Genomic DNA, 13,513 nt, shown 5'->3' with positions numbered 1-13,513 from the left:
GTACTTGGCATAATGACCCTCATCCATTTCCCGTTAGTGACAACAGCACCTCATGCAGCGAGTTTCCCACCATCAATGAGAAGAGATGTATTTTCCACCTAGCATGGAAGGAAGTTAATGTTACCCTTACTGTGGAGTACATTGTACACAATGGTCTAGGGTGGATGACAGGAGTGCAGAAACAGGTGCTGGGTTGTGCACCCTTCTCTGCAAAATCGCATGGCTCTGGACACCTTAATTGCTGCCCAGGGTGGAACTTATTCATTAATTAAAACTGAATGTTGTAGATACATCCTTGATTTCTCTCACAACATAACCCAGGCCACACAGGTCCTAGACACCCACACGTCCACTCTAGAATCTCTGTCTTACAACCCAATAACCACGTGCTTCAATCAACTCCCAAGTGCTTGGAAAAACTCTCTATACAGTATGATTGTTATATTAATTATTCTTTTGTGTTGTTGTAGTTTGTATTGCTGCGTGGTTGTCTGGCCACAATGCTCCTTTGCATGCCTGGACACAGGGAAATGCAGGAGAATGGTATGATAAGAATGTGAGGGCCACTCAAGGGTGTGCTGGTGAGGAGTGTATAGCTGATGCACCCGACAACAGTAACTTAAGCATAACCTGAGAATGATCCTATGGTCTAAGGAGAATGTGCCTTTGGAGTTCCAAGCTAAGGAATCTAGGAGTATCCAACCAGGGGATTCTTTCCTTATCTATGAGGAACATCTGAACTCTTGACCCAACCTGTGGAATGCAGGCCCTACAGGGGATCAAGACCCTTTGTTTTGGGTTATATGAAGGTTGTCAGGTTGAGGTTGCTGGGGGAGGGTGCTAAGTGAAAACACCGTGTAAACCGCATGCTTTTCATAAGCAGTTGTGGTTCTTCCATCAACCCTCTGCCACTGGACTGCCCTGTATGTAAGTCCCCTCAGTAAAACCCGTGTCTTGGGAGCTGGCTCTGGGTCTCTTTTTCAGCTTCCCAAACATGGTTCCATTTGTACTGAAGTCAATAGGAGTCCGGCTCAACACAAACTCATAACTAAATTGTCTGAACGGTTTTCTTTAATGAATAGATGGTGCTGATGAATTTGGAGGATAGCTGTAGTAAAAACTGTGGAATAAACAAGCTCGAAGAGAGGATTTGTGTAAGAGAAGACAGCTAGAAGTGGAGTTTTGAAGGTAGAATAGGTAGGGTTCTGAAGGGCTTAGAATAAATGCTAAGAAAGAAGAAACTCTGCCACCCAAGTATAGGTCTATAAACTGTGAGAGTGTGAACTACAATTAGAGATTGAATATTGACAGAATAGTCATGAATAGCAAAGTCCCCAAAGGTGTAGTATTCCTTATCTAATGGAGGAAAGGGTTTTTTTTACTACAAGATTATAAAATGCAGGTGGAGACCAGGGCCAGGTCTCCCTTGGTGACATAGTACCATAATTTTCCACCCACTGGGGAACTGATCAGGCAGAAATCTTCCCTACTTAGGGACCCTAACAATAATTTCCAAGATAGAATTAACAGGGAGTATTCTGGAAAGACAGCCCCCAAGTCCCCCTTTGTCAAAGTGGAGGTGAGGGGGGATGGGTATTCCAAAGAGACAGTGAGGAATTGCTGGCAAGATGGTTGAATAGCAACAGCTCCGGTCTGCAGTTCCCAACGAGATCCACACAGAAAGCGGGTGATTTCTGCATTTCCAAATGAGGTACCTGGTTCATCTCATTGGGACTGGTTGGACAGTGGGTGCAGCCCAAGGAGGGCGAACCAAAGCAGGAAGGGGCAATGCCTTACCTGGGAAGCACAAAGGGTCAGGGAACTCCCTCTCCTAGCCAAGGGAACACCTTAGGGACTGTACCGTGCACTCTGGCCCAAATACTGTGCTTTTCCCAAGGTCTTTGCAACCCACAGACTAGGAGATTCCCTCTGGTGCCCACGCCACCCAAGCCCTGGGTTTCCAGCACAAAACTGGGAGGCAGTTTGGGCAGACACTGAGATAACCACAGGAGTTTTTTTCTCATACCCCAGTGGCGCCTGGAACACCAGCGAGACAGAAGCGTTAACTCCCCTGGAAAGGGGACTGAAGCCAGGGAGCCAAGTGGTCTGGCTCCACGGGTCCCACACCCACAGAGCCCAGCAAGCTAAGATCCACTGGCTTGAAATTCTTGCTGCTAGCACAGCAGTCTTAGCTTGACATGAGATGCTGGAGATGTTGGGGGAAGGGCGTCCCCAAAGCTGAGGCTTGAGTAGGCGGTTTTACCCTCACAGTGTAAACAAAGCCTATGGGAAGTTCGAACTGGACGGGGCCCACTGCAGCTCAGCAAGACCACTGTGGCCAGATTGCCTCTTTTGTTTCAAACACAGCAGTCTCAGTCAAGGACTTATAGATAAAACCTCCACCCCCCTGGGACAAAGCACCTGGGGGAAAGCGAAGTTGTGGGGGTGCAGCTTCAGCAGACTTAAACATCCCTGCCTGGCAGCTCTGAAGAGAACAGCGGGCCTCCCAGCACAGCGTTTGAGCTCTGAGAAGGGACAGACTGCCTCCTCAAGTGGGTCTCTGACCCCCATGTATCATCACTGGGAGACACCTCCCAGTAGGGGCCGACAGACACCTCATACAGGAGAGCTCTAGCTGGCATGGTGGGTTCCCCTCTGGGACGAAGCTGCTTGAGGAAGGAACAGGCAGCAACCTTTGCTGTTCTGCAGCCTCCACAGGTGATCCCCAGGCAAACAGAATCTGGAGTGGACCTCCAGCAAACTCCAGCAGACCTGCAGCTGAGGGGTCTGACTTGTAGAAGGAAAACTAGCAAACAGAAAGGAATACCATCAACATCAACAAAAAGGATGTCCACTCTGAGAACCCAGCTGAAGGTCACCGACTTCAAAGACCAAAGGTAGATAAATCCATGAAGATGGGGAGAAACTAGCACAAAAAGGCTGAAAATTCCAAAAACCAGAATGCCTCTTCTCCTCCAAAGGATCACAACTCCTTGCCAGCCAGGGAACAAAACTAGATGGAGCATGAGTTCGACATATTGACAGAAATAGCTTCAGAAGGTGGGTAATAACAAACTCCTCCAAGCTAAAGGAGCATGTTCTAACCCAATGCAAGGAGCTAAGAACCATGAAAAAAGGTTAGACAAATTGCTAAGTAGAATAACCAGTTTAAAGAAGAACGTAAATGACCTGATGGAGCTGAAAAACCTAGCATGAGAACTTCATGAAGGACACACACAAGTATCAATAGCTGAATTGATCAAGTGGAAGAAAGGATATCAGAGATTGAGGATCAACTCAATGAAATAAAGTGAGAAGACAAGATTAGAGAAAAAAGAGTGAAAAGAAATGAACAAAGCCTACAAGAAATATGCGACTATGTGAAAAGACCAAATCTACGTTTGATTGGTGTACCTGAAAGTGACGGGGAGAAAGGAACCAGGTTGGAAAACACTCTTCAGGATATTATCCAGGAGAACTTCCCCAACCTAGTGAAGCAGGCCAACATTCAAATTCAGGAAATACAGAGAACACCATAAAGACATTCCCTGAGAAGAGCAACCCCAAAACACATAATTGTCAGATCCCCCAAGGTTGAAATGAAGGAAAAAATGTTAAGGGCAGCCAGAGAGAAAGGTCAGGTTACCCACAAAGAGAAGCCCATCAAACTAAAATCTCTCTGCAGAAACCTTACAAGCCAGAAGAGAGTGGAGGCCAATATTCAACATTCTTAAAGAAAAGAATTTTCAACCCAGAATTTCATATCCAGCCAAACTAAGCTTCATAAGTGAAAGAGAAATAAAATCCTTTACAGACAAGCAAATGCTGAGAGATCTTGTCATCACCAGACCTGCCTTACAAGACCTCCTGAAAGAAGCACTAAACACGGAAAGGAGCAACTGGTACCAGCCACTGCAAAAACATACCAAATTGTAAAGACCATTGATGCTATGAAGAAACTGCATCAACTAATGGCCAAAGTAACCAGCTAGCATCATAATGGCAAGATCAGATTTACACATAAGAATGTTAATCTTGAATGTAAATGGGCTAAACGTCCCAATTAAAAGACACTGACTGGCAAATTGGATAAAGAGTCAAGACCTATTGGTGTGCTGTATTCAGGAGATCTGCCTCACATGTGAAGACACACATAGGCTCAAAACAAAGGGATGGAGAAATATTTACCAAGCAAATGGACAGCAAAAAAAATCAGGGGTTTCAATCCTAGTCTCTAATAAAAAAAGACTCTAAACCAACAAAGATCAAAAGAGACAAAGAAGGCCATTACATAATGGTAAAGGGATCAACAAAACAAGAAAAGCTAACTCTCCTAAATATATATGCACCCAAAGCAGGAGCACCCAGATTCATAAAGCAAGTTCTTAGAGGCCTACAAAGAGACTTAGACTCCAACACAATAATAGTGTTAGTAGTGGGGAGTTAACACCCCACTGTCAATATAAGATCAACGAGACAGAAAATTAGCAGAATATCCAGGACTTGAACTCAGCTTTGGACCAAGTGAAACTAATAGACGTCTACAGAACTCTCCACCCCAAATCAACAGAATATACATTCTTCTCAGCACTACATTGCACTCATTCTAAAATGGACTACATAATTAGAAGTAAAACACTCCTCAACAAATGCAAAAGAATGGAAATCCTAACAGTCTCTCAGACCACAGTGCAATCAAATTAGAACTCAGGATTGAGAAACTCACTCAAAACCACACAACTACATGGAAACTGAACAACCTGCTCCTGAATGACTAATGAGTAAACAACGAAATAAAGGCAGAAATAAAGATGTTCTTTGAAACCAATGAGAAAAAAGACACAATGTACCAGAATCTCTGGGACACATTTAAAGCAGTGTGTAGGGGGAAATTTACAGCACTAAATGCCCACAAGAGAAAACAAGAAAGATCTAAAATCAACACCCTAACATCACAATTAAAAGAACTAGAGAAGCAAGAGCAAACAAATTAAAAGCTAGCAGAAGGCAAGAAATAACTAAGATCAGAGCAGAACTGAAAGAGATAGAGACATGAAAAACCCTTCAAAAAAATCAATGAATCCAGGAGCTGGTTTTTTGAAAAGATCAACAAAATTGATAGACTGCTAGTAAGACTAATAAAGAAGAAAAGAGAGAAGAATCAAATAGATGCAATAAAAAATGATAAAGGGGATACCACCACCAGTCCCACAGAAATAGAAACTACCATCAGAGAGTACTATAAAGACCTCTATGCAAATAAATTAAAAACTCTAGAAGAAATGGATAAGTTCCTGGACACATATACCCTCCCAAGACCAAATCAGGAATAAGTTGAATCCCTGAATAGACCAATAACAAGTTCTGAAGTTGAGGCAACTATTAATAGCCTACCAACCAAAAAAGTCCAGGACCAGATGAATTCACAGCCGAATTCTACCAGAGATACAAAGAGGACCTGGTACCATTCCTTCTAAAACTATTCCAAACAATAGAAAAAGAGGGAATCCTCCTTAACTGATTTTATGAGGCCAGCATCATCCTGATACCAAAACCTGGCAGAGACACAACAAAAAAAGAAAATTTCAGACCAATATCCTCAATAAAATACTGGCAAACTGAATCCAGTAGCGCATCAAAAAGCTTATCCACCACGACCAAGTTGGCTTCATCCCTGGGATGCAAGCTGGTTCAACATATGCAAATCAATAAATGCAATATATCACTTAAACAGAACCAATGACAAAAACCACTTGAATATCTTAATAGATGCACAAAAGGTCTTTGATAAAATTTAACAGTGCTTCATGCTAAAAACTCTCAAGAAAACTAGGTATTGATAGAACATATCTCAAAATAATAAGAGCTATTTATGACAAACCCACAGCCAATATAATACAGAATGGGCAAAAGTTGCAAGCATTCCTTTTGAAAACTGGCACAAGACAAGCATGCCCTCTCTCACCACTCCTATTCAACATATATTGGAAGTTCTGGCCAGGGCAATTAGGCAAGAGAAAGAAATAAAGGGTATTCAATTAGGAAAAGAGGAAGTCAAATTGTCTCTGTTTGCAGATGACATGACTGTATATTTAGAAAAGGATATGAACAGACACTTCTCAAAAGAAGACATTTATGCAGCCAACAAACATATGAAAAAATGCTCATCATCACTGGTCATTAGAGAAATGCAAATCAAAACCACAGTGAGATACCATCTCACATCAGTTAGAATGGCAGTCATTAAAAAGTCAAGAAACAATAGATGCTGGAGAGGATGTGGAGAAATCGGAATGCTTTTACATTGTTGGTAGAGTGTAAATTAGTTCAACCACTGTGGAAGACAGTGTGGTGATTCCTCAAGGATCTAGAACCAGAAATACCATTTTACCAAGCAGTCTCATTACTAGGTATATACCCAATGGATTATAAATAATTCTACTATAAAGACACATACACACGTATGTTTATTGTGGCACTGTTCACAATAGCAAAGACTTGGAACCAACCCAAATGCCCATCAATGATAGACTGGATAAAGAAAATGTGGCACATATATACCATGGAATACTATGCAGCCATAAAAAGGATGGGTTCATGTCCTTTGCAGGGACATGGATGAAGCTGGAAACCATCAGTCTCAGTAAACTAACACAGGAACAGAAAACCAAACACTGCATGTTCTCACTGTAAGTGGGAGTTGAACAATGAGATCACTTGAACAAAGGGAGGGGAACATCACACACTGGGGCCTGTCGGGGTGTGGAGGGCTAGGGGAGGCATAGTATTAGGAGAAATACCTAATGTAGATTACATGTTGATGGCTACAGCAAACCACCATGGCACATGTATACCTTTGTAACACACCTGCACATTCTGTACATGTATCCCAGAACTTAAAGTATAATTTAAAAAAAGAGACAGTGAGAAGAAATAGGTAATGAGGTGCTGTCTTTTTTGTGTAAAGGGCTAATTACCCTGAAAAATCCCACCCATTATTTACTCTGAAAAATAGCACCCCCTGTGGCAAGGCTGTGGAGTGCTTGGAGTAGTAGTGACTAGAGCTCCCTATCCTCTCGCCTGCCTCTGACACCACAGTACAAACAGTACGTCTGCATAGTTTCAAACAAGCACCCAAAGTTCCCCTTCCAACCAAATGGCTAAATCCTTCCTGCAATAGAAACTCTGATCTCATATTAACGTAAACTGGGAGTGAGGAAGGGGATTATGGGACCAAGGAAATCACTGGGAATTAGGAAAGTGTTTTTGCTTATTCCAGCTTCTCATGGCTCCTGGTGTTCCTCGGCTGGTGGCACCATCATCAATCTCTGCCTCTGTCTGCCCATAGCCTTCTTCACAGTCTGTAACCTTTTCTGTCTCCTACGGGAAATTCTGATTGGATTTAGGGCCCATCCTAACCCAGGATTATCTCATCTCAGTCCTTACCTTGACTACATTTGTAGCAACCCTATTTCCAAATAAGGCCACATTCTGTGGTTCCATGAATTCTGAAATGTATGGAGACACTATAACTGATTAGGAGAGTGCTCTGTGGACCAGGTGAGGAGAAATGGAGACACAATGAACAGACTGGTTAGGCCACTGCTTAATCTCTACCAGCGTGGAGATTCAGTATGGGTTGGAATATTTCACCTGAGCCCTTTACATTCCCTAAGATTCCATGATATGTTTTACTGGCTGACAGCCATGCCGTTTTGTTACAAACTGTACTCCTCCTTTCCACAGTGAGGTGCTTGGTGCTGGGTTTACACCAAAATGACCAAAATAAAATTATTAAGGAGAAGTGAAAAGTATAATACTGTTCAACCTTGGAATCAATATTTGGTTAGATGATCTCTCTCTTTTATTTGTGCTTTTGGTTTTCTTTGCCCAGGTATATCAGCTCATACCTAATTTTACTCTGTTTCTTACCACCTCCTTGTAGAAACGCAGGCTTTGACCTAGAAAGTAAGTTCCATGAGGGCAGGAAATAATTAAGTGCTCAATAAACATTTGTTGGATGAATGAAGAGAAGGGGGTGATGTGGGACAGAGAACAAAAACGAAGGGGAAAAGAATGCTTCTGAACTGTGAATCTGGGCTGGAGTTCCCTTAACTAGTGCCACCACTTTTGATGATACGCCTTAAATCCTCATAACTACATATTCCTGATTTGTGAAAGAGGTATAATTATGTACATCTTGCAGAGTTCTTGTGAGGATTAGAGAAACATGTGCAAAATATTCAGCACTGAGTCTTATGCAGAGGAGCTCAGTAAGTGACAATTAGGATTATTATTGGCTTGTTTATTCTATGTATACAATTCTTCTGCTGCTGTTTTAACTACTGCCAAGGACATTCTGAGAAAATTAAGCCCATGCTAACCTATGTCATTTGCAATTTGGTGTTTTTAAATTCAGCAATATCCTAAATTATTGTTAGTATATCCTTTTCTCTCAATTGAAAAGATGCCCAGAAGCAAGTAACTAGCCACATACAGGTTAGACAACAATTTTCACCCAGCACACAAATACTGTGATAATATATTCAACATGCAAGTCAATTGCACATTGAATTTTTCAAGCTGACTTTCAGCTTTCTGTATCACAAGGATTATATTTGCCATCTACTCTCCCTGGCTTTACTGTAGTGAGGATTACTGAGTTGATATGTATTAAGCACTTTGAGCTTCAGGGAGGAAAAGGTGTTGTAGGAACACAAAGCAGTATTAATAGTAAATGCCAAATGAATTGCTTTAACTCAATGGCACGTTAAAGCCTTTACCCAGAAAATCATAAAGAAACAGTAAATCATGATTTCTACAAATAATTCAATTCCCTTATGGTTTTTCATACATGTGTGCACTAATGCACAAAATAGACACTAATTCTAAAATTTATGAATTTGCTGTTTAAACTTTAAACATCTCAAAGCTAATTAGTTGTTTAGTTTTCTTAAGTTCTAATGAAAGCACTTCATACATATATGTTGGATCGTCACAGCACAGTCAAGATTCATCAAATATTTTATGTGATAGCATTTATGGTCAAGGCAGAACGCCTTAATTAAACAAGTAATTAGCCTTGAGGAGAGTAGTGAACACAACAGGCTAATTAGTGGATTTGTTAACTGTTCCTCTCAGTGACTGAACCAATAGCGAAAGCCAATATGCAGTCAGATACTGTAGTTACTTTGGTTATGGGAATTACATGTTCTCTCTGCAATGCACAAAGGCAAAAACAAAACATTAGGTGAATTCATGAACTTGAATATGATGTAACAGAATAAAGATTAGACTAGGAGCTAAGAAATGCCAGTTTTAATTCAGGCTGCCACTCATAAGTCATGTGACCTAGGAAAACTAACTTAACCTTCCTGGCCTCAGTTTCCTCAATTATAAATTATGAGAGCTGGACTAGATGATTTCTAGAGCCCTTTCCAGTACTAGCATTTCACACGCTTGTTGTGAGGAATCCCTCCCTTTCAATTCTTATTTCTGAAGCCACTTGCTTCCTAGCACTGTGCCTGTCAAATAACACTGCTGCCAGCAATTTACAAGGTAGGTCTGTGGGTGCGGGAGAGGCTTCTGCCTGATCTAGTTTTGTTTACAGTGGCAACATTTCAGCACATCCTCTGTGCTTTCAGCAGGAAGCAGTCAGGCAGCAAAATTGCTCTAGCATAAAACAAATCCAGCTGCAGGGCATCTTCAAAATGCTCCCTATGTGTTTTTCGATTTAGCCTGCTTTTAAAATTTTAAAGCACAATTTAGAGCTACAGTGTGCAGTCTTCTGGTACAAAATGAATCCAGGTTTCTCATTACTGGCTTTGCAGTGACATGTCAGGGCAGGGTAAAAGGAAAACAAGATGTGCAGAGAAAGAAGACATTTTGAAATGTGGAGCACAATTTGCCTTTGACTCCCTCCTTTCCAAGCATTCATCATCTGTACCTCACGCAGGGCTTCAACCCATTCTGCCCACAAGCCAGCCAGTCAGTTCAGAGCTGCAGGGTGAGAGAGGAAATTGGAGCAGGGCCAACCTACTCTGCAGAAGGACTAGGTGGTTTGAATGAGAGGTGTGATCCAAGAAGCTGCGGGTCCGGAATTGGCATAAGGGGTGCAAGCAGTGGGCAGAGAACATCCAGCAGGAGATGCGGCATGCACAAAGCAGTCAGGAGGAAGAGCATAGTGGGTTTGGACAATAACAATCGCTTCTCAGTAGATTCGCCTGTAATGGAAGAAAAAGCAAGCCATGAGATGGAGAGAATGGCAGTGACCACTGATGTAAAGTCTTGCAGGACTGTGTTGCACTGCCCAGATCCCCTGCAGGGCTGAAGAACTTATTCCAGAGCTGCTACTGCCCACAAATTGCCCTCAGCTGCAGAAAGCTACCTCTCCCAAGGCCACATGCCCCCTTCCCAGGGGCAACCTACCTCTAATAACTGGCCAATGTTGGAGGGCTGAGATATATCAAGACTCCAAATAATACTCCCTAATGCTTTTTCTACATGATAATCTGCACCTCAGGGTGCTCCTCAAGGAGCCCAACCTGCAACTCGATGCTGGAGAGATTGATGTACCCTCATGGCAATGGTGAGTGGCTGAAAGCTTTGAAACAGGGGGTTAACCCTGATCATATCTGCAATTTTAAAACACTCTCATGGCAGTGTGTGGAGGGTGCATTGACATGGGCAAACACAAAGGAATAGTTTGTGTGGAAAATGACTTTGATGCAATGTAACCTCCAAGTACACAACTAAAACTACCCCAGAAACAGAGCTATGCCATGCAACAGAAAATGCACAGAGCAAATGAACTCTTTGTAAATTAATACTCAAGCTACACAGTTCATTAAATCAGTTCAAAACACAAAGTGAAAAGCAAGACAAAGTAAACAGAGTGTTAAAACACTTAGGATAGGGTATGAGAAGGTGAAGTGACTTTTTTTTTTTTTTTTTTTTTTTTTTAACAGAGTCTTGTTCTGTCACCCAGGCTGGAGTGCAGTGGTGCTATCTTGGCTAACTACAACCTCCGTTTCCCAGGTTCAAACAATTCTCGTACCTCCATCTCCCAAGAAGCTGGGATTACAGGTGCCTGCCACCACACCCAGATAATTTTTTGTAGAAATGGGGTTTTGCCATGTGAGCCAGGTGGTTTTGAACTCCTGGTCTCAAGCAACCCACCTGCCTCGGCCTCCCAAAGTGCTGGGATTACAGGTATAAGCCACTGTGCCTGGCCAAGACCATGCTTCTTAGGACTTGTTCATATGTACTCTCTCTCTCCCAACTCCCCAACCCCTGCCCTGCCCCATCATCCTTCTCCACTGTTGGTGATGTGGTTATGAGGACTAGAGTTGAGATTTGAGTAAGGGCTCACTGACAGAAGACGCCCAAGGCCAAAGACACACAATCACTCTCCTGAAAGAATGCAGAGCAAGTGCACCTGGCCACAGCTATAGTTTTCCAAATAGTTCAGTGAACAGCTACAATTTTTGTCTACAATTCTTGGACAAAGCACATGTAGGACCAGACAGGAATCCTAATCATACTGGGTGTCAGTACTGGGTGGCTGATTTAGAGATAGCATAACTGTCAGCCCAGTGAGAACATAATCCTCTCTATCTGTAAGCAACTCTCTTGGTTGGTACACCATATTTTTCATTTATTCTGTGTATTGTTGGCAAGTCTTACAGTTAATAACTTGCTATCTATATTTAACGCATCTTACAAATTATATCTCACATGGTACTTAATTAATCATTAATCATACTTTACACATCCTATGAGTTTTGTCTATATCTCATAAGCTCTTTGATTACCTACTGAGCAATGCTTGTTTCATACTTCTTATGAGTTGCATCCATCTTCGTTTGTCTTTTATAGTAGAATTAAATATTCTCGAATACTTCGGTAAATGTACATGACACACAGGGATCTCTTTGGAGATTTTTTGCAGAAAAGGAGGCTATAGATGATGTGGTTTTGAATTAGGGAAGTGGTTGTGGAGATTCAAAAGCTGCTCTACAAAGGGAAATGAGCAGGAATGATGATAGATTAGACATAGGTGAATATGATGGACATTGTTGACTGGATGACCCTGTATAGCAGACACATTTGACAGCAATTACCTAAGCATACTCTGAGAATGACCCTGTATGGCAGATGCACTTGAATGTATGTTTGCAGATCTGAGCTAATAAATCTGGGAGCGGCCAACTGGGAGATTCATTCCTTATCTACAAGGAACATCTGAACCCCCGCCCCATCCTGTAGAAGGTGATGAGGGGGATTGAGGCCCTTTATTTTGGGTTAAATGAAGGTTGCCAGGTGGAGGTTGCTAGGGACAGAGTGCTACGTGAAAATGCTATATAAACTGCATGCTTTTTGCAAGTGGTTGCGGTTCTCCTATACAGCCCACTGCCACTGAGCCATGCCATTCTTCTGTCCAGGCTGCTGCCACTGGACCATCCCCGTGTGTGAGTTACACTCAATAAACCCCATGTCTCGTTTGCTGACTCTGGGTCTCTTCTTTGGCCTCTTGAACCTGGTGCCATCCCTACTGGAGTTGATAGGAGTCTGGCACAACAGACCTAACATCCATTCCCATTCCCTTTTCCCTTGACTGTTTCCAGTGTGGAGACCAGGATACCTAAATATTCATTTGCAGCATCTCTTGTGGCTGAGGGTGGCCAAAACACACGGCTCTAGCCAATGAGATATATGTGAATGTCTGCTAGGAAGATTCTATGGCAGCTTTTGCTTTTCTTAATAATGAAATGGAGAGATACTGCTGGATCCAGCCCTCCGATCTTCTTCCTGTCTTAAACAAGAACATGACACTTTGAGCTGTAACAACCATTTTGTTAAGTACCATGATGCGAGGAGCCACTGTGCTAAGAATGGAAGCATGCAAGTATAGGAAGAGCCTGGGATTTGATGACATCTTTGAGCTGCTGCTTCAGCCCTGGACTGCCAGCCCCCTGGCCTATTGTTATGGGAGAAGAATGAACCCCTATTGTTGAACCATCATGAGCCAGATTTTCTGCTACTCATAACCAAATATACCCCAAATTCTCAGTGAAAAGGCAAGTGGAGGCAGGATAATTTAATCAAGTGACCAGACCTCATTGCAAAAGACACTGGGAAATAAAGCTTTTATTTTAATTGGTCATGCACCCAACTAAAAATTAGAAGGTCTCTTACTAATATAAAAGGACAACTAACAGTGTATTCCATAGGAAGATGCAAGCTGATACTGCACAGAAATACAAAGTCAACTTTCCTGTCTTCCCTGGCTCTCTAGCATCCCACAATTGCATATCAATTCAGAATGATTAAACTAGAGCCTTAGAGATGAGGTAGGGTGCGGGGAATGTGAGGCTTAACATTTTTAAAAGCTCCTCAGATGATTCTTAATGAGCAGCCAGAACTGAGAACTTCTGCTTTTAATAAATATACCTTTTTTGGCATACACATGTGGTCAATCCTTCTCTCTAAACTTTATGTAATGCTGAGCTTA

At 42.2% G+C, this 13,513-nt stretch overlaps 1 long non-coding RNA gene across 3 annotated transcripts in view; it reads right to left on the bottom strand.

Moving 5' to 3' along the window:
• Positions 1-7,741: 7,741 nt before the first annotated feature.
• The window catches only part of LOC105499959 (uncharacterized), a 92,757-nt gene continuing 86,985 nt past the window's right edge, over positions 7,742-13,513 (bottom strand). The window contains exons 7-8 of one of the 3 annotated variants that reach the window (XR_011624786.1): positions 10,040-10,223; positions 7,742-7,961 (exon numbers count right to left, since the gene is read on the bottom strand). This is a non-coding gene — a long non-coding RNA (uncharacterized lncRNA). The other 2 variants (XR_011624787.1, XR_011624784.1) reach the window with 2 other exon arrangements.

The sequence above is a fragment of the Macaca nemestrina genome, chromosome 6 (genome assembly GCF_043159975.1).
Source record: "Macaca nemestrina isolate mMacNem1 chromosome 6, mMacNem.hap1, whole genome shotgun sequence".
Taxonomy (NCBI): Eukaryota; Metazoa; Chordata; class Mammalia; order Primates; family Cercopithecidae; genus Macaca; species Macaca nemestrina.
Note: the sequence above shows the minus strand (reverse complement) of the source record. Positions and strands in the feature narration are given on the sequence as shown.